The sequence below is a fragment of the Cydia amplana genome, chromosome 6 (genome assembly GCF_948474715.1).
Source record: "Cydia amplana chromosome 6, ilCydAmpl1.1, whole genome shotgun sequence".
Classification (NCBI taxonomy): Eukaryota; Metazoa; Arthropoda; class Insecta; order Lepidoptera; family Tortricidae; genus Cydia; species Cydia amplana.
In genome coordinates, this window is record NC_086074.1 from 5,184,988 (window position 1) to 5,208,245 (window position 23,258).

General features: G+C 38.6%; 1 protein-coding gene across 1 annotated transcript in view; it reads right to left on the reverse strand.

Annotated features, from left to right (window-relative positions):
* Nucleotides 1–23,258, reverse strand: part of LOC134648708 (uncharacterized) — a 139,025-nt gene that overhangs the window by 41,578 nt on the left and 74,189 nt on the right. The window lies entirely within an intron of this gene.

The following is a 23,258-nucleotide window of genomic DNA, read 5'->3' on the forward strand; positions in this document are numbered from 1 at the left end:
CAAAACATTTCCTTCACAGGTTAAATAGACGGAGCCCCGCTAGCGGGGCTCCTATTTCTGGGCGGCTTGCCCTTCGGGCATCTGAAGCTACCTAACGAACCTAACCTACTTACCTACCTACGCTTTTTTCCCCAAAGTGTAATGTTTTCACGGACGTCTCACTAAATCAATAGGTAGGTAGGTTAGGTTCGTTAGGTAGCTTCAGATGCCCGAAGGGCAAACCGCTCAGAAATAGGAGCGAAGCGGGGCTCCGTCTAGTTAAGTTGCGAAGGAAATGTTTTTTGAAAAGAAACAGTCCGACGAACTCCAGATTTAATGGACACCCCAGCGTTTTTCATAGTTTGTTGTTGTTATGTCAGGCAGCGCCACGAGTGTTAAAAATGGGAACTAAAAACTGTCAAAGCGGCGGCTAATGACTCGCTGTATTACATTACGGCTAGCCGTGTTGAAGAACGTATGGCGCCGAATACATTCCGGCGGATTTTCATTCAGCCGCATTCAATCCGGCTAATCGTCGAACCGCCGCATTTCAAAACGCCCCTGTTTTGTAAAACGGCTAGCCGTAATGTAATACGGCGGATTTTACGATCCGACTGCGACATATATCCCAGTTTAGTTCTATTAAGCTACTATATATTTAGGTACTTCGATTTGGAGTTAGTTCGTTTCAAAGTAACCCAAAATAAGTATACAGGCCCAGTACACATCGACGGCACATGAGGCATCTAGATATGTGACGTCCCACGGGTAAAGGTACCTTATGGCCGTTGGCGCTTACGCTATTATTAACGCCGCTCCGCCGCCGCGCGCTATTATTATTGCGGCGCTATGCGACGTAAGCGCCAAGTGCCATAAGGTACCTTTTGCCGTGGAACGTCACATATTAATGTCTGTCTCAGCATTGTATATGAGCAAGCACGCCCAACACGCCACGACACCAATGATGTTAATAAACGCGACACGTGAATATTCATATTCATTACACTACTGTGCGGTAAGTTGCAGCTTGTAAAGCTATGCCCACACGTACAGGTTTCGGTACCAACGTGTTATCAAGTTATCATTATGATTACCTAATCCTACCTAGGTATGATATATATATCCATGCCGTAATCGGCAACGGCGACCCTAGCTAATTACGAGCGTGAGCTCTGATATGGCTAGCAAAGCCGAATTTACTTTTAAAAACTCTATCGCAGGTGGGGCAGTAAAGTTGACCAGAACTATTATAAGCCGAGCTCAAAAGCGTAGCAACCACAACAATCCTTGCGTGAAGCGCTTGCTAGAGTAATTGTCATAAGACGTTTATCGTGTAAATTTGTGCGCTGTTATTCGTACCGCGACACCTGTACTACGATTACCTGAAACTACTTGCAGCGTCCTGCAACACCGACAATGCAACTGTACTTGTTCCAGCTACATTACATCATGAAGGCTGAGGAGATCGTGCAGTATGAACAAATGAAGTATGAGGATTTATTCTGAGGATCGCGAGATTGAAGTCTTGTCACAATGAGAATAGGTATTAATTATTTTGTGATTAGTTAGAGTGACAATCAGCGACAAGATTAACTGGAAGATTGGAAAAAATTGCCTTTGAATTGTCCGCCTGCCTATTCTGTGCCATATTTGTGTCGTGTGTGTTCAATACAATAATGAGTTAACATCATATAACCAAATTACTACCTTCTTCTAGGAAAAGGTGTCGCTACAGCGTTTCTACAACCCCTCTCTCCTTGACACCGCGGGGTTGCGTCGCGGTTCGCAGCCATGTGTAGTAAATAGCTTAGTTTATATTCACTGTGTATGTTAGTTAACTAAATTATTATTTATTTGTAATAAGGGTAAATATGGACATTATTTTCATGCCTCCCCTGTTCCGCTAGTTTATAAGTATCTATGACATTTTAGACATGTTGTGCAGAAAGTGATACATGATGAAAAAAGCACTTGTGTGGACTTAGCTTAAGTTTCGAAGTTACTTGCCATAATTAGACCTAGTTAATAAAAGCGCCCCTATATAGCTAACCTAGTTACAGTTAATTAATTAATACTTACGATTCAGTTATAGTTTTTTAATAACTAGAAACGTATTATGTTGACCAAGTTTATTACCGGTCAGGACACTGCCTTAACATGTTTTGCTGGGAAAATATTCCACAACTGCCACCGTGACGATTTCTAGATACTTAAACCTTATTAAAGTTATGAGAACACGGGATGTAATTCTACTCTAGGTACATAAAACACTCAATGAAGGCCGTACATCCACATCTTTTTTCTGTGATTAAATAAATAAAAAAATAAATTAAATAACGTTCAGTAATTAATTTTAGCGAAACTGTAGTTACAAACCGGGTCAGGTATTAAGTTAATCTTTCCAAGCCTCGGAGTAATAATCCAATATGGAGTGGTGACACGCACTAATTTCTATGTGAAAAATTCTGCCGTTTTCGGCGCGGGGGGCGAGGAACGCACACAAATAATGTAAACACTAATGCATTTTTTGCATGCGTCGCTACACACGCACACGACAAAATTATCAAACACTAGCATAAACTATATTCACACAAATACAAGAACAAACACAGACAACCCTGTCCGTGAACGAGATGATGTCAGTTCTAAGTAAACGTAGAAGTGCGAGGGACTTGTCGATAATATTGTCGATATTTTATTGACTGAATTTTAACTGTCTTCTTTAGTCAATTATAACCATCAAAAACATTACATGTAAAAAGGTGCAAGTCTCGCAACGCTTCTACTACAAAAAAGTTTTGAGATGTAATGCTAATGTGAAACCAAGTCGGTTATTTTAATCAGTGCCAGGGGGTGTTAAAACCGTATCAATAATATATCTTTAATTTGTAATACGTATCATGACTTGGCCATCGCACGGCTGCATAATGACATAAGGATTATCGTCACCTATTAAAAATAATTCTAATTTGAACATAACGCTAGTTGCAGTTTGAGCATTACATATATTTACGAGTACGGTAAGAGTAAAGCATTATGTGCGATTGCCAAGTCATGATATGTATTACAAATTAAAGATATCTTATTGATACGGTTTTAACACCCCCTGGCACTGATTAAAATAACCGACTTGGTTTCACATTAGCATTACATGTCAAAACTTTTTTGTAGTAGAAGCGTTGCGAGACTTGCACCTTTTTACATGTAATGTTTTTGATGGGATCTCATCTCTTTTTGTAGACAGTCCTTCTTTCGGGTACTCATACCCATACTATGTATACACATATCATAACTAAACACATCTTTATTCATACTCACATCGTACATACATCGTAGTGTACCTTTACTTTACCTACTATTTGTAGGAACTGCAACAGTAACTTTGTAATAGCATATATTTATATGGAATTACAAACTTACTTATGCAGTTCTTAGATATTTAAAACGTGACTGATATTGCAATATTTTTAGGTTTTCGATGGCTTGATAAGCTGAAAACTGCTTATGTTTAAAATTTATTGCATCTTTTGGAAATCTAAAAAAATAAATCAAAATAACAATATATTTATATAGATTTTATCGATATTGGTTTTTATGGTGTCCCATCACTAACTATGGTAGAGTGATACCAGAGTAATAAATTAAAAGTGCCTATTTATGGAAAATGACGGCAGTAAATACCTTAAAATAAATAAATTACAATACAAACATTGGACATGTAAAATAAAAAATATACGATAGAAACTAAGAAAAAATGAATTTTCAAACAGTAGTAGGGTAGGTGCGTTAGTTTTCGATCAGCTTTAGTTTTCGTCCACTTGACAAAATTGAATATAAATCTACATTGCTGCACAAATTTGGACTTAATGCAATCCTTAATGTCGAGACAATATATCTATCTACATAAAAAATGTATTTGGCAAGTAGCAAATTAAATATCAAATATGTTATTTGCTAATCTGTCATGTGGACGAAAACTAGAGACTACCTAGAGCATGGACGGAAACTGCACAATGACCCTATATCGGTAATACTTATCACGTTATTTATGATTTATACTATTTATTTCATTGAATGGATTACGTTGATATAAAAATAAGGTGTTATAGAAAAATAATGTGTTATATAAATTATATAACAATAAGCAACACAAATTAGAAGTTAGGTATACCTAATGAATATTTAGAAAGTCTTCTTTAAATTTTACCCTAAATTAGATCTAGTACCATGAAGTGGTATCACTTTCAGATTGACAATGTTTTTTAGTTTTTTGCTAAATTAGTGCACTATTTCATAATATTTACATGTAATAGTACTTACATATGAAAAGAAACGTGTTTTTTAAGTACGCTAGATGTTTCCGATCGGTTTTTACAGGAGAAAATGCTACAATTCGGCATTTTCTGCTCCTAACATTCCGCTTAGACTGACGTTTGCTGAATGGCGTATGACGTATGGCAACTAGTTTTATATAACCTCCTTGACCGACGGCCGCCGACTTTTGGCAGAGGGGAACGCCTGTTAATGGCGGTTCCTGTTGGTTTATTATTCCGAGTTCCAAGCACCTTTGTTTTTGCCACCACGGCCACCATCTGTTTATTGCCTATTATTAGCCACGACACTGACTTTATTTAAAATTAATAGAATGTGTCGTTTTATACATATCTTAGGGTAAATTAATTATTAGAATAGAATAGAATAGAATATAATTTATTCGTAAGCACAGACAATACATAATATGAAAGAAAACACAAAATAAGATTAAAGTGCCACGAAATGGCCTCATCTCAGCATGTTGCTGGTGGCTTCCAGCGCTGGTCTTCCGATGAGACCATCAAGTGAGAAGAATCACGGAGGATAACAGACAAATTGAAGAAAAAGACATCAAATAACATACAGTGAACGGATATTAAAATAAAATAAAATAAAAGTTACACAGAAGGAAGATACAACATAAACGACTATATTAAATTAAATTAAGACTATTTTATACATATAAAACAAGCATCGTGCTCGCAACACTATATTCATCAGGTCCAACCATACCTTGGCTGTACATTACAGCTGCATATGCAGCTAGCGCCAACGGTGGCTACACTAACTAAAAAAAGGCAATGACAGACCAGACCAATATCGAGCGTTCATGAAATCAATTTTATAAGATTAGTTTAACAAGACAGCATCGTAGGATTCGGAGGTAAACGAATACTAACATAATAATACTCTACTAAGTATGGCGTATCAGGAATAATTAACTCTTGCAAGGCTGAAGGAATAAAACACATGTGGTAAGCAAAGCAAAAGTACTTACAAACTACTATTAGTAGGCAGTATTAATAACTTAGCTGTTAACTGATGAACTTGTAGGTTCATTACTTACTACGATCACACGATTATACACACGTGTTGAGTACGATGACTTTTAAAACAATTTCTCACAGTCCCTTGAAGCACGTTTTCATACATTTTTCTGTCAGTTAAAGCGATTATTATTATATGGAACCTGTCGTATCCGACTACTGTGCAAAGGCCTCTCTTCCTTTTCTGTACTGGTCTCGGTTTAGTGCTGTCTGGCCAATGCTTCAAGGAGGAGTCCATAATATCAATCCGCAAAATCGGTTAAAGCGATATAAAACTGATAGTATAGTATGAAATAGTTCTTCCGATATAAGCGATAGGAATAAAGCTATAACAGCGTAAATCTTATTTATTGCCTGTTATCCTGGACTCACTGCAGTCACGACTCCGTTCGTCCACAGCCCATTAGTCACACTCACACTGGTGCAAACTTAAAACTATACACTGCGACTAATAATAGAAGAAAGCTATATACGGACTTTAACAGCGCTACAAAGACATGCAAGTGCTATGTTTGCACTATGACTTGAAGTAAGTGTTAACTAGTAGTAGTAGTAAACTCTTTATTGTACAAAAATACATATTAAAAATAACATACAATTAGTAAGAAGTACAAAGGTGTTAACTTTTGTAGAATTAAGTACGTTATGTTGTGGGTATTTGAGGTTGTATCGGTATAGTTGTACCCGCACAGTCTCATGGCTTTATTAATATCACTGTTGGCTTGCTAAAATCTATAGGATAGTCGAAGGTAGATTGGTTTGGACATTTATGGTGATACCTTCAATAATTGTAAGGCTATTTGTTTTGTTTAGACATTGTGGGTATATTAGATGGATCTTTACCAATATACCCACAATGATTATTTTAATAACTGGCGATTAATATAAAAGCCGAGAGCCACTTGGCTTGGCAGGCAGTACTGTGAAACGATTCATGGAGTTAACATCTTAATTATTGATTTAATAAACAGTGTTGTAGTATTCCTCAGTTTTATTTGGATTTCATCATCGGCCGCTATCCTTGTTGTCGGGAGTTATCAGCTTCAGAAGGTGGGATGTAAGACTGGCTCACCAGAAAAGGTACACTATATTTTTTTTTCTCTTTTTTATTGTATTTTATTTCCGTTAAGCGTTTTAAAAACTTAACGACGTATAGTGTAAAGTTTAGTAGATATGTGGTAATATTATTTTGAAGTGAGGGTTGCGTAAATATATCAAATAAATAAATGCAGTTTAAAGCAACGTAATTGCTGATTTTATACAGTTTTGTTTAAGTAAGGATAAAATTGTGTTTTAAGTGCTTGTGTACTCGTATTTGTTAGAAAATTGGACATTATTTAGTCCCTTGTTTGATTACGATATGAAATGAAGTGAACGACATAAACTTAAGCTGGAAACTTGTGTGTAGATATTAACTTTTGTTTGAAATCAGGTTTGTGTAAATATTGTCCGTTAACAAGGTGTACTTATTTGAGACATTAGTAAAAATTAGAAATTAAATCTTGTTTTTATATCACAATGATTCGCATTCTGAATTTTACATCTGCTTTACTTATTTTTTAAAAGGGATGACAAATATATTTATTGACAAGTACGGGCATTACTCAAACTTTCATCTCGTTTTAAACAAAATCCTATTAAGAACATTACATATCCGATACAATTACTCGTTTCAGCCATGGACAAGATACCCACTGAGCGACGACTGGCGACGCCAGATGATGGCGGAGAGCGCCAGCAGAGGCAGAGTCGGCGGCGCAGCCGGGCACCTGACGAGCGGCACAGTCGCGGCTCCAGGAGGTCACGCAGCCTGCAGCGGCGCAGTCACGGCTCCAGGAGGTCACGCAGCCAGCAGCGGCGCGACTCCTATCGACCGTGCAGTCACCGGAGGGACCAGGAGAGGTCGCGTTGTCGACACACAGCGGAGCGACCATCTCGCAGCCGTTCCAGAGGTACGCGACGTTCATATAGCCATCGTAGAAGTAGTCGTAGGAGGATTAGTGAACATAGATATTATGCGAGGGTTCGAGGTAGTCGAAGTGGAGGTCGGAGATCTCGCAGTATAAATAGAAGGACGAATGAAGCTTTACATACCGTTAGATCTCGTAGTCCTCATGTGGATGATCGTCGCCGCGATTTAAGGGTTAGTGAGGACAATAATATGCATACACGTTTCTCAATAACTAGGTCCCTAGCTGGGCACACAAATGCAAACAATAGTAATTCAAATGAGAACACGGGTATGACTTTATTGTCTTCTCAAGGAAATCAGGTTCAGAATAGGGAAGATGTAGATAGCAGCAACAACCAAACAGAGTCTAATATCTCTGGGCAGCGCGGAGAGCCGCAGGATGTAGCGGGTGTGTTTAAAGAATTTATTAAAATCATGAAAGCTGAAAATGCTAACTCTAAACCATCTGTAAGATATCCTGTTGCTACCAGCGCAGTTCCAGAGTTTGATCCAAGCAAAAGTAGTCAAACTATAGATATGTGGCTTAATAAAGTTAATGAGTGCGCTGCTATTTATAATTGGTCTGAACCTGAAGTGCTGCACTATGCATTACCTAAATTAAGCGGGGTAGCGCAGCGTTGGTATCAATCATTGCCTAGTATGAAATATACATGGGAAGAATGGCAGGTAAAATTAAAAACTGCATTCCCAAGCACCGAGAATTACGGGGTCTTATTAACTGAAATGCTTAACTTACGAGCCAAATTTGGCGACTCTCTTGAGAATTATTTTTATGATAAAATGATTTTGTTACATAAGTGTAGATTGTCCGGCAAAGACGCCGTAGATTGTATCTTGCTAGGTATTGATGACAGATCCGTGCGAACAGGAGCAGAAGCGGCACAATTTAGTGATCCAGATAAATTATTAGTTTATTTGCGGAGTGTAAAATCAATTAAAAGACCTGAGAAACCCTTTCAAAAACCATCTTCTGCTTCTGATTCGACGTCAAAATCAAAACCATTCATGAAAACTAGTAGAGATAATAAGGTTTTAAAGTGTTACAATTGTGGAGAGGAAGGTCACCCAAGTTTTAAATGCAAGCAACCGCAAAAGAAATGTGAAACATGTTCAAAATTGGGACACGTGTCTGAATTCTGCTTTACTAAAAATTCGAGTAATAAACCATCTGCACCAGAACAGAAATCAATTAATTTGGTAAACGGTCCTAAAAAAGATGATGGCAAATACTATAAAACCGCCGTTGTCAATGGTAAAGAGTTCGCGTGTTTTATAGATTTCGGTGCGGAATGCACTATGATGCGAGTATCTGATGCGGAGAAGTTTTTAGATATGAGCTTTGATGACCTTCCAATTCTAAATGGTTTCGGTAAGGGGATTGTAAAACCTGTCGCTAAATGTACCGTAGATATGTCCATTGAAGGGGTTGGTGCTAGGGTTCATCTTTTCATAGTGCCAGATGAGTTTTTGTCTGTACCTTTACTTGTAGGTCACTCATATACTGAACAGAGTCATATCACTTTCGTGAAAACGCATGAAGCGGTCATTGTTATTGATACCGGTAAAAAGGCGGATAAAATATTACTTTATGCTAGCAAAGACACTAAAATTGAAGGTGTTAGTACGATAGACGTGTATTCTAAGCCAGTGTATTCTGGCGAACTTTTGATTCAGCAACAATTAAGACAGGAACCACGTAAAGAATATGAGGTATGTCGTGATTATTGTCGGATCGACAATGGCAAAGGTCAGATAACTATTAGAGGGTTTCCGTCTCGACAGTTTGTAGTGCCGAAAGACACACTGTTAGTTCGCTCTCACCCAGCTAATGTATTACATGTTAATCTGATAGAAACTTGCAGTGATGATTCTGGTAGAGTGGATATTCAGCCTAAAGACTTGTTAGTCGATACTGATTTAGATCCAAATTATCTGATAAAATTAACATCGTTATTAACTGAGTATAGAGAATGTTTTGCTTTTAACATTAGTGAAATAGGATGTACCAATGTTTCCGAAATGGAAATTCGTTTAAAGGACTCTACCCCAGTGGTCTATCGGCCTTACAGATTGTCTCACACGGAAAGAGAAACTGTTAGGCAGATTGTTGGTGATTTGGAAGGGTGTGGTATTGTAAGAGAGTCGTGTTCGGAATTTGCATCACCAATAGTTTTAGTTAAGAAAAAAACAGGGGAGACACGTATGTGCGTAGACTTTAGAAAACTTAATAAAAACACAGTTAAGGAACATTATCCAATGCCACGAATTGAAGACCAAATAGATAATTTAGCTGGATTTAAATACTTTACAACTCTGGACTTGGCATCTGGTTATTACCAGATCCCAATGTCTGAGAAATCTAAACCACTGACTGCTTTTGTGACCCCAGACGGCCATTTTGAATTTAATCGCATGCCTTTCGGGCTCGTAAATGCGCCGTCTACCTTCCAACGTACCATTAATAAAATACTAGGTCACTCTCGGTTTAAAAACGCGTTCGCTTATATGGACGATATTGTGATCCCATCTACAGACATTGATACTGGGCTAGAGGATTTACGCCACGTGCTTTCTTTATTCAAAGAAGCCGGATTGACTCTAAAATTATCAAAATGCCATTTCTTTCGGAAAAACATTGAGTATCTTGGTTTTGACATTAGTGCTGATGGGGTCAAGCCTGGTAGTAGAAAGATTGACGCAGTTAAGAATTTTCCAACGCCACAGGATCAACATAATGTTAGACAGTTTATAGGTCTTGCAAGTTTCTTTAGGCGATTTGTGCAGGGCTTTTCTGTGATTGCTAGACCACTTACACAATTATTAAAAAAGGATTCAAAATGGAAATGGGGTGAAAACGAAGAAGGTGCATTTAATTCGTTACGTAAAGTGTTAGTCGAACGGCCCGTTTTAGCATTTTATAATCCAACTTTTGAAACGCAAGTACATACGGACGCGAGTAAGACTGGGCTTGGTGGTATATTACTGCAAAGACAAAATCCTAACACTCCTTTTAAAGCAGTTGCATATTATAGTCGCCAAACCTCGCCCGAAGAGCAACATTTTACGTCCTACGATTTGGAGACGTTAGCTGTTGTTTGCTCATTACAACGATTTCGTGTTTATTTACTGGGGTTACATTTTAAAATTATCACGGACTGTAACTCACTGAGAGCAACTCTGGAAAAAAGAGATATGATACCCAGAGTGGCTCGTTGGTGGAATATCATGCAAGAATACGATTTTGACATGGAATATAGGCCCGGTACTAGCATGCAGCATGTAGATGCGCTTAGTCGTAATCCTGTTGACCCTGCCGCAGCGGTAGTAGAATATGATGTCAGAGTATGCGAGGTTAGAGACGTGGCTGTCGATTGGATCACAACAGTTCAACAAAACGATTCCGAAATTAAACGCACTATGGAAATCTTAAATGATTCCTCATTGGATAATGTCCCCGATATTAAAGCTAATTATGTCGTTAAACGGGGTTTACTCTATCGTAAAACAGAAAGTGGCGAACGCTGGGTTGTTCCTAAAGGGGTCAGATGGCAGATTCTAAAGTCTAACCATGACGATATAGGCCACTTTGGGTATGACAAGACGTTGCACAAGGTTAAAAGTCAGTATTGGTGGCCTAAGATGAATCGATTTGTAAAGAAATATGTGCAGAGCTGTTTAGAATGTGCATATTCGAAAAGTCAAGGGGGTAAGAAAGCAGGTGAACTGCATTCTATTCCCAAGGTAGAGTCTCCGTTCCATACTTTACATTTCGATCACTTAGGACCATTCATTAAAAGCAAGCGAAATAATGTGTACTTGTTTGTGATCATAGATGCGTTCACTAAATTTATTGTGTTGGTACCAGTCAAAAATACTAAAGCATCTACCTCTATAAAAGCTCTTGAGCATTATTTTGACCTTTTCAAACCCCCAACAAGGATAATTTCTGATAGGGGTAGTGGTTTCACCTCAAAGCGTTTTAAGTCTTTTGTAGCATCTCTGGGAATAAAGCACGTGCTTAATGCAGTTGCAACGCCGCGTGCAAACGGGCAGGTAGAGCGCTACAATAGGACTATACTGGGAGCGCTAACGGCAGCGAATTGCGGAAAACCTGAAAATGTTTGGGATGAGGCAGTTTCTAAAGTACAGTGGGGACTGAATAACACAATTAATCAAGGGACGGGTAAAACTCCCTCAGAAGTGCTATTTGGTCTCCAACTTACTGGTAGAAGTGATGCTCTTTTAAAATCAAGTTTAGGTGATGATGATGCTAACACAAAAAACCTGGAATCAGTACGGGAGGAAGTAGCAGAGCATGTACAGAAAAATCAGGAAAAACAGAAAGAAAGATTCGATAGGCATAGGAAGGTAGTGAAGTTCAACCTAGGAGACTTAGTTAGAGTCGAAAGAGAGATACCTGCGACTGGCCAAAGTCGTAAGCTAGTACCTCGGTTTCAGGGACCTTATCGTATAACACAGGTATTAGATCACGATCGATATGAGATTTGTGATACTCCTTTATCTAAGAAAAACAACCGCTCTTTCAAAAGTATAGTTTCTGTTGACAAAATGTTACCCTGGCTTGTATTTAACAGGGATGCAGAAAGCAGCGATAATGATATGACTTTGTCTGAATAATTCATAAGTAGGGTCATGTCAATTTAAGTAGTATGCTTATGAACGGTTATAATCAGTGACATATAAATATTGAAGTGTATAATATCAGCATTCAATGGAATCAGAGTTTTACAGTATAAGGAAACAAGAAGGTTGATTTGGGAGATTCAATAGAATCATTATGTTACTTTATGTACAGTATAAGGAAACAGGAAGGATTTCCCATTACTGATTGCGACAAATGGTTATTAAGGATTCGATAGAATCCTATATGACAGTATAAGGAAACGTGAAGGGTTTCCCATTACTGATCATTGGTTGGTTCGATAGAATCATTTTGGACAGTATAAGGAAACAGGAAGGGGTTCCCATTACTGATTCTAATATTTTAAGAGATTCAATAGGATCATAATTATAACAATATACGGTTTCATTAATATGATTAGTAAAGCGATGTTTTGAATATGTTAGAATTCAATACAGGTTCACCAAAACTAAACTCCAATCATTCATGATTTTAGTGAATTATTGGTGTCACCAATATCATGATTGTTATTTAAATATGTAGTTTTGTACTTTGTAGATTAATTGTAATTAACAATAATATAGTTCATCGAACTTGTAATATTTAGCTATGCTTATATTTAAACAAAATAATAAAGCCACGAGGACGTAGCTTAGCCAGGAAGGCCGACTGTTAACTTTTGTAGAATTAAGTACGTTATGTTGTGGGTATTTGAGGTTGTATCGGTATAGTTGTACCCGCACAGTCTCATGGCTTTATTAATATCACTGTTGGCTTGCTAAAATCTATAGGATAGTCGAAGGTAGATTGGTTTGGACATTTATGGTGATACCTTCAATAATTGTAAGGCTATTTGTTTTGTTTAGACATTGTGGGTATATTAGATGGATCTTTACCAATATACCCACAATGATTATTTTAATAACTGGCGATTAATATAAAAGCCGAGAGCCACTTGGCTTGGCAGGCAGTACTGTGAAACGATTCATGGAGTTAACATCTTAATTATTGATTTAATAAACAGTGTTGTAGTATTCCTCAGTTTTATTTGGATTTCATCATCGGCCGCTATCCTTGTTGTCGGGAGTTATCAAAGGCGAACTTATCCCTTTGAGGGATCTCTTCCAGTTAACCTTTGAGTAGATGAGAGGAGAAAGTGAAAAGAGGATGACAAATGCAGCAAAATGTACAACAAGGTACCAGAAAGATAAAGGATATAAATACATACATAATATATAGGATAAACATACATATATTACACAGAAAGGAATGGGGAAAATACACTAAAAATTGGAAAGAATTAGTAAGATATAAAGCAACTATACAATAGAAATATAGACAAATTAATCAGTCAGATCAGATAGCCATAGCTTCTTTAACCTCTCCTTAAACGACGCAACCGATTGTGCCTGCCTGAGCGAAACAAGCAGCTCATTCCACAGCTTCACTGTACGCACTGCGAAGGACTTGTTGTATCCTCGAGATTTGTGAGGAGGGATGGCACGTGATAAATTCGCGCTCGAACGCAGACGGTGGCCACTGCCTTCAGAGTTCAGCCAGAAATTGAAATTTTTGAGAGAGGTATAAAGGAGAAGAAGGTGTAAAAAGAACATTAAAGAGAAGAGAAAGAGTGTGAAGATCTCTACGGCGGCGGATTAGAAGCCAATTGAGTTTTTGACGGTAGTAAGACACATGATCGTACTTCCGTAGGCCGAAAATGAATCTTATACAGACATTCTGTAAGCGCTCTAACTTGTCCAGAAGTTCTTGATGATGTCAACAGCGTCGTCGTAGTGTTAAGTGCTATACCTATAGGTGCCTATTTCACTTAATTGCATTTATTTCATGTAATTGACAATCGAAATCTGGAACTTAAATCATCAACATTGTCCAAAGCATTATTGAAGCTGTCAAAGGCCAGTTAGGAAAAATCTAAAGTTTCCCTATCATTTTTTTATAATCTAATGTTGAATAGGTATATTAATTTAAGTAAAAATCATAAACGGAGTTTTTTTTTTTCAATTTAACATTATATTACTTCAAATTTTAAGCCACCCCATTATGTCGGACAGGTTACTCTTAGCTTTACACACACACACACACAGCACTTTTAAAGGGGCCCACTGACCAGTCCGCCGGACGATATCGGCCTGTCAGTTGTTCGGAGCTGTCAACTTTTTGTTCTAACTGACAGGCCGATATCGTCCGGCGGACTGTTAATCAGTGGGCCCCTTAACACCATCTAAAAACTGAAAGGCAATTTGTAACGGACATAATTATACAGCTGGCGTTAAAGTCACTAAACAAAAGCAGTTAGGTATTACATGGCCAGTCCAATAACAATTTAGACAATGAAGTCCCTCTGGTACAACATTTTCAATTATCCACCGCCATTTCGGAGAAGGACGCGTGCACGCGGTTGCAATTAACATTTCTGTGGTCCTCCTGAGTACACTAATGAGTTCGGTTGGATATACAGATGACTTAGCAACTAGAAGGAGCATAAAGCACGACCACGGCATCCACGGCACGTTTCAGCGGCGTCCACATTGAAAAAAAGTATATTAAATGCGTGATCTATAGAAGGTAGTCTCTGGTTAAGCCTCTCGTGACCGCTCCCGACCCGTGGTCCAACCGCTATGTCCAACTGGTTGCACCACGAGTAAGTAAAACTATCCGTAGTTCGACTGTCAGAATATTTTTTTTTCTGTGATATATTTTTATGACCCGTGGTACAACTGAGGGGCAATTGTCCAACTAGTATAATGAACCACCGCTATGTCCAACTGGTGGTACCACGGGTAAGTAAAACTATCCGTAGTTCAACTGTCAGAATTATTTTTTTTCTGCGATATTATTGTCTATTCGTCATGTCCGTTTATCAGAATACATGTGCTGACAGGCAAGCCAATATTATACTGTATGTAGAAATAAAACTCTGTTTATACTATAGCTAGCTTTGAGTTTATACTGACACTAACACATGTAATGTATTTTTCGTTTACTCTGTTCACCCAAGGTGCATAAGGTTAACTAAAAGTTCATTTAATGTACTTGTGACCCACTGCAGGTGAACTAAGTTTACTTAAAGTTTATTTGATTATGACCAAATGCAGATGAATTAACCTGACTTAAATTTCATTTTAAATATATTAACGGTTAATTTACCATGCACCAAGTATAATTTCTTCGATTTAGTTTCCCTATCAGGGTAAGGTATTAAATTAGTTCCTAAAAGTTGGTAAGTTTACCTAAAATAAACATATTCATGATAGAATAGGACTAGGAGGATAGAATTTCGCAGTTGGAAAGTAGTTTGTTATGTTCTACTCATTGAACTATTATTACTAAATTATAGAACCGGTACAGACAACCAGTATTATAATTACAATGAAACGGCCACAGCATCATGGATATATCCAAAATGAAGGATTTTCTAAGAGAGCACTCATCGCCTAGTGTGAGGTAACACAGAATGAGGCAGTAATGGTAAAGAATCACCAGTTCATTGAACTTGTAAACCTTGCTGAATTTTGAATTTGAAATGCTCGTAAGATCGCTTCTAGGTCCAGTAAAATACATAAAAGCTTTGCCCCTTAGCGGAAAGTATCATGTGTAAGAAAACGTAATACTGGACAAAAAACGATTCCAGTATTATGGTTTCTGTCGTACTTCAAGTTTTTTTTAATAATAAGGTTTAGCTAGTGACATCTTGTATGCGATAGAAGAACTCAAACTGTATTGTTTGAGGTGGCGAGTAGCAGAACTAACGATATTATGACAATAATGCTAGCTCCACATAATGACTTTACACGTCCGAAAAAAGTATGCGTAAGGAAGCAGCTAGGACGTTACATTGTTGAACACGATTAAATTACGTAGGTCGTTTTTGGGTCATGTTGCCAGCAAAGCTAACTCATGATTCTAGTATATAGTCGTCCCTTTCAAATCAATCTAAGAAAACGGGACGATACTACGATGTTGCCACTTTTTAATTTCTACAATTTCTTGTCGGTCTATACCTAACTGAATCAGAAGGTCTACCGCGAACCACGTTCGACGCGTTCCCTCTTTGTCGCGCTTGTAAATGCGGCCGTAAGTGTGACAGGGAGGCAACACGTCGAACGTGGTTCGGGTGGACCTTTTTTGTTGAATATCTCGTTTCCGGGAGAAGTACACTGGATTCTATTAAGGTAGGTACCTATACTAAGGTACACCGAAGGTACAATATGTTTATATTGCTAATAATTCGCTGAGGTCCACCCGGCATCCAGACTTCCTGACGCACACCGTGGTTCGCGGTAGGCCCTCGGCATGAGGGGTGGGCGTACTGGGCGTGGGTGTTTTTAAATCAGACAAATTAATGAAACGTCCAACTTAAATTATATTTGTTTATGGTAAAATTTTGCCATTGTTTAATCGCTGTTAAACACTTATTTTACAGGAATATGGGTGTTTCCTACAATTCCTTACTAAACAGATGCTAAAAAGTCACTAAAACCTCCAGTTATAAACCGTGTCCAGACGAGCTGGGCAAATCAACCTGAACTGCACTAATGCTGCACTCTGACGGCAGAACATTGCAGTAATATTCCCCTATTCTTATAGTCTGTCAAGCCATTTCCGTCAGTAGAAAAACGCAGCAAATTAAAAAAAAATTTAGGCGCGAAGGGTAATTGTCTCATTGAACATTTTAATTTCGCGCCTTTTCCCATTGACAAAGTTGTTTGACAGGCTATAACTTCATACATACTGTACCGTGTGGGATGTGCCTTGAGGGATTATTACACATCTATCCTTTTTCAGGACAGTGTCTTCTTTAGGGCCGGTACAGACGGACTGCAACCCGACTGCAATTTGTATGGCAACTGCACGCCCAAGTATACTTGGTCAACCAGATCTTGACAGTAGAAAAAGGCGGCAAATTTGAAAAATGTAGGTGCGAAGGGATATCGTCCCATAGAAAATTTGAATTTCGCGCCTTTTTTTACTGACAAGATTTGGTTGACCAGCTATAGCAGTCGGGTTGCAGTTCGTCTGTACCGGCCCTAAGAGGGACACAAAGGCACAGTTTGTTTTCCTGTCTTTCTCAACAGCAGTATTTGGCAAAAGGATAGATGTAACAACCTCTTTAGAGTTGCCTAACAGAAATTATACACAGCGCACCAGAATTCATAACTCTTTGGTCTTAACGACACTCAAACCATGCTCAAACCCGACATTTTGCTGTCAGCCGACAGCAATAGCATAGCATTGTTCACATATAGTCCGATAAGTAATTGTAGAAAATTATTGAGGGCAACAATTTAGTATGGACCTTTTTAGTTCCATTTTATTTAATTTCTACTATTTTAAAGTGGTAACATACTATCGCACCTTGGTGGTGCGTCGCACTTATGAGAGCGAGAAAAAAATATGTGTGCGGCACAGGTCGCGGTGCGGTGCGATAGTATGTTACGACTTTTATGTCGCACTAGCTTAGTGACGATGACAGCTGATAGCCGACATCACATTAATTATAGCCTGTCAAACAACTTTGTCAGTAGAAAAGGGAGCGAAATTTTAATCTTCTAAGTATAAGAAGATTACCCTTCGCGCCTACATTTTTTAAATTTGAAAAGAGGAGGAAAGCTTGCTTTTTTCTACTGGCGGAAATAGCTTGACAGACTTTAAATTGCATAATGAGCTGTACTGTTGTTTCCGGAAGTCGTTTTTAGTGTACCGCACAAACTTTGTTCGCGGTACACTTATGGGATCACATCAGTCTTGCAAATCAGTTAAATGTGTTTTTTCCAAGTTGCGATTTGTTCCATTCGCAATTTTTAACACTTTATTTTCTCTCAATAGCTTCCTTTTCCAAAAGCATTTCTCACCATACGCATAATATCCCATTATATTTATTATTCAATAGCTTATTTACTTGATTTGCCACTATGTTTCATTTCCTTACAATCACGGAAGACAGGTGGAGATAGGCTCCTGTAACATAAATATAATGGGAAACTTATGCGATAGGTTAGACATGCTTTCGGGAAAGAAGGCTATTGAGAAAAAATAAAGTGGTAAATTGCGAATGGCAGAATTCGGGTTTGTTCCTGTATCGTCGTATTCCTGTTTCGTCGTATTCCTGTTTCGTCGGATTCCTGATTCGTCGAAATGTGCTAAAAATGCTATAAAAAGTACGATCACTGGTGATTATATTAAATCTTCATATTTAGGTAGTAAATACTGGTTTACTGCACGACATATTTAATTATATGTATATAATTCCGACGAAATAAGAATACGACGAATCAGAAATCCGACGATACAGGAATACGACGAAACAGGAATACGACGAACCAGGAACAAACCAGAATTCGCAACTTAGAAAAACGGTTTCCAGAAATCATAGTATACACTCCGCATATTTGTATTCAGATGACAGCTGTCACCGTACCCAAGCTATGTGAAAAATACTATTACACGTTCAATCCGTGCCCCGTATATGAGTTATGGCAAACCTCAATTACAAAGCCGTTACCAATTCAGTTAAGGCTTCTAACTTAGACCTATCTCGCGGTAATCGTGTCGCGGTAAAGCGGTGTCGTGGCGCTCCTGTGTAGAGCCTTAAGCCTGCTGTATTATTTTGAACGACCGTGTCATCGTTTGGTTTTTAACACTGCACTCCGTTTTACCATATTCCTTATAAGATTTTGTAACACTACCTACTATGGGAACTAAATAATAAATAGTTTACAAACCCTTAGGCCCTTGATTCTACTTTAGGACGTTTGTTATCCATTTGTTTATCTTATATAGGGTCGGAACTTGCACCAGACCGTCTGTCACCGTTAAAGCGTTCGCTAAATTTTATTGTATGGAAAATTTCATAGTTCACTAGTGAGTGACTTAATCAGTTCGCTAATAGCGGTTGGTGCAACTGGCACTTATTTATTAGTATTGCTTCAGACCTCTGCACTCTGTTACCAGTTATATCATTCATTCATTTTCTTCTTACGTAATTAGTTTACCTCTTCTCTTTCAGCCTTTCACAATCATATCGTATAATTATTAATACTTTGCATTTTCTCGCCAACCGCATCACATCTATAAGTCATCGATATATCACAGGCCATATATGTATATTACATAATTATAGCTATAGGTATTATATTATAAGTGCAATTTTCAGGGACTCTGGTACACGTACCTATCATCATCATTGGCCTGTGTCAGGTAGGCCGACAACGTTTTCATGGCTGTGTAAGCCAATAAGGGAGCGGCAAACATGACCACCGGCCTGGCAGGTGTAGTGTGCCCGTGGCGAACAGGTGTCGGGCTGATGACGATTGGCTCACTTACTTGCGATTGTCTTAAACCATGCGTCGTCGTGAATTTCCGTATAGACGTATCCGTTGAATACCATTTTGCGCCTCTTGACTCTGTCCTCGGCAAGCTCCTCCCATTTTTGAACTGGTATGTTGAAGGCGTGCATGTCTCGCCAGGCGCAGTCCTTATGTCGTAGCATTGGCCGAACGACGCTTCTCTTGCCATCAGCTATGGCGCTAAGCAAAACATGCCGCGGCAAACGAGAAGGTTGCATTGTGGTTGCATTCGATGCACATGGTCCAGCATAAGCGTTTTTGCTTTAGCAGCGCAAAGAGGCTGATGGGCAGCTGAGAAATCTCAAGCACCCTCTCGTTCGTGACCCTATCCTTCCAGTATATGCCCAAAATGTTCCGGGTAAATATGTGCTACGCGACGTATAGATATTCATATTTTATTCTTCGACACATGCCTGTAATATCTCTACCTAGGTACTTTATATTGAAACCATCCAATAAAGGTAGGTACATCTTGTTATCTAATCTATTAATACAGAATACAGATCTTTATTGGTAATAGCAGATTTTACAGGTCACATTTTATACACTATTTACACAAAATATATGTTGGTAGGTACTTACATATGTTCTTTAAATTACTCATTTACGTTTCATATTGTAAACATTAGGTAATATTTTAATTATGATGCAGTAGTCAACGACCTCATCGAGTATTTATAAATTCGTCAATGCTATAATAACATGCTTTTTCTATAAGCAGCAGTTTAAGTTAAGCTTTAAACATTAGGTCACTATTTATTATAGTTAACTATCTTAGACAGACAGACAGACGGACGGACGGACAGACAGACGGACAGACAGACAGACAGACGGACGGACAGACAGACAGACGGACGGACAGAAAGACAGACAGATGGATGGACTACCAGACAGACAGACGTACACTCAGACGGACGGACGGACGGACAGACAGACGGACGGACGGACAGACAGACAGACGGACGGATAGACAGACAGACGGACGGACAGAAAGACAGACGGAGAGACAGACAGGCATACACTCTGACGGAAGGACGGACGGACGGACAGACAGACAGACAAACAGACAGACAGAAAGACAGACGGAGAGACAGACAGGCATACACTCAGACGGAAGGAAGGACGGACGGACAGACAGACAGACAGACAGATGGATGGACTACCAGACAGACAGACGTACACTCAGACGGACGGACGGACGGACAGACAGACGGACGGACGGACAGACAGACAGACGGACGGATAGACAGACAGACGGACGGACAGAAAGACAGATGGAGAGACAGACAGGCATACACTCTGACGGAAGGACGGACGGACGGACAGACAGACAGAAAGACAGACGGAGAGACAGACAGAGACACAAACTGCCATGAAGATATATAGACAGGCAGACGTACGGACGGACAGACAGACAGACAGACGGAGAGAGAGACAGACAAACAGAGACACAAACTTACAGGTAGACATATACACAGGCGGACGGACGGACAAACAGACAGAAAGACAAAAAGAGACGCAAACTAACAGGCAGACGGACGGACGGACGGACAGACAGACAAAAAGAGACACAAACTAACAGGCAGACGGACGGCCGGTCAGACAGACGGACTCACGGACTGAGATACAGATGGACGGACGTACTGACTGACAGACAGACGGTCGGATGGACTGAAAGACAGACATACGTAGAGACACAAATTTTTACACTAGTCAAACGAACAAATGGCTGACAAGTGTAAAAATTGTTAAATCTGCTCAATGTTCGTATAGAACAATGTATGACTTATTCAACTGAATGACAGACAGACGAAGAGAGGCAGACAGACAGACAGACAGACAGACATACAGACAGACGGACGGAAGGGCAGACAGGGGTAATAATTGTTAAATATATGCTACTTCAATGTTAATGCCAAATTTCATATTATTTTAGCATGTCGTTATAAAATACGTTTGTATGGCGGCGGCTATGTACGGCGACTCCTTACCATTTTTTTTACTTTCCAAATTCATACATTGTCATAGTAAGTAGGATAAAACCTCCAAAAGTACCCTAGAGATGATCTTAATACTACATACAAGTTTACGGTTGACCTAAATCAGGACGATGCAAGAAACAAGGGCATTTCTCAATTGGTAAAAAGGAATGCTTCTCTTACTCCTAACCAAACAAAAACTATGGGCAATCCTCATTAGGTTTATTTTAATAATTTCAATTTATGGATCCCATGAATTTTTGTTCAGATTCAGCACACAACAAAAAATTCTGTGCATTAGAATACACAATATCCACCAGAGATATAACACGCATTCCGGATGATACTGGCATTCTAATGCACAACATAGTTTAATTTATTAGTCAATATCGAGAATACATAATAATCAGAAAACTTATACTGATAAATATGAGGATAAATTTCGTCTTGTTTGCTTCAGATTTAGTCGTACATATTGTCGTAGGCTTGTCGTACATATTGAAAGTCGTACATACTTGCATCTCTGAAAAAGTAATTGTGCGTTTTAGTTTTGATTACGCTTACCTACTTACTTTATTTCCATACATTAAATAAACAAGCATTTCGAAATACGTGCTCTGTTATATTTTAATTTCAAATTATTTATTTGCAACCAAGCACACAAACACATGAAAACGTAGGTACTTACATAGAATAAAGTAACATACATAATACCTACAACTTTGGGAACAAATCAAATTATTTTATGAAATAGTTTTATTTGTGTGTGTGTTTTTTAAGTATTTACAGTGATATGAATTACTAGCGACCCGCCCCGGCTTTGCACGGGTTAATAAATTATACATAAACCTTCCTCTTGAACCACTCTATTAAAAAAAACCGCATCAAAATCCGTTGCGTAGTTTAGAAAAAAGATCTAAGCATACATACAAACAGACAGACAGACAGACAGCGGGAAGCGACTTTGTTTTATACTATGTAGTGATAAACTGAAAAACACATAGTTTGTGGCATGCGCAAAAGGCAACAATTCAGACGACGCTGAAGTCTTTTAGACTCCGACTGGCAAAATTAAAAGCAGTTAAAAGCGAGGAAAGAGCTTGTAAATGGTCTTCCCTTATACTTTATATGGTCTTTTTGACACTGACCTTACCGAAATCGCGAATAACGTCAAGTTACTTTATACCTACTTACCTAAAAGCGTAAAACACAATAAGTCAAAATTTATTTAAATATCAGTTAGGTACATACCAAAAGGCAAAACAGCTGCTTGTACCGACAACACCCACATTTTTGGCCCACATATACCGATATGTGGGCCAAAAATCTGGTCATGGGGAAAGACTTTCAGAAAGTCTCCACGTTGGTTTGTTAAATATAAATAAATATTTGGGGACAATCTTACACAGATCGACCTAGACCCAAACTACGCAAAGCTTGTACAGTCAGTGTACGATTTTATTTATAGAGCCATAAAAGCGTGTCACATATTAATGCGGCCTTCGAAGGGTAATATTATTATTGCAGGTGACTACTATGGGTAATAGGCGACGATATATATACTTAAATAGATACATACATACCTATCTTATACCTTTAAACGAGCAATTCTTGTTTATTTATTTATTTATATATATATTTCGGGGATCTCGGAAACGGCTCTAACGATTTCGATGAAATTAGCTACATGGGGGTTTTCGGGGGAAAACAATCGATCTAGGTAGGTTTTATCTCTGGGAAAACGCTTATTTTTGAGTTTTTGTATGTTTTCCGAGCATAGCTCGGTCTCCCAGATATTATACATATAAAACACCCGTGACTCAGGAACAAATAATATCCGTGCTCATCACACAAATAAATGCTCTTACCGGGATTCGAATCCGGGAACATCGGCTTCGCTGGAAGGGTCACTATCCACTAGGCCAGACAGGTCGCCTATGTACATACTATCCCATGTAC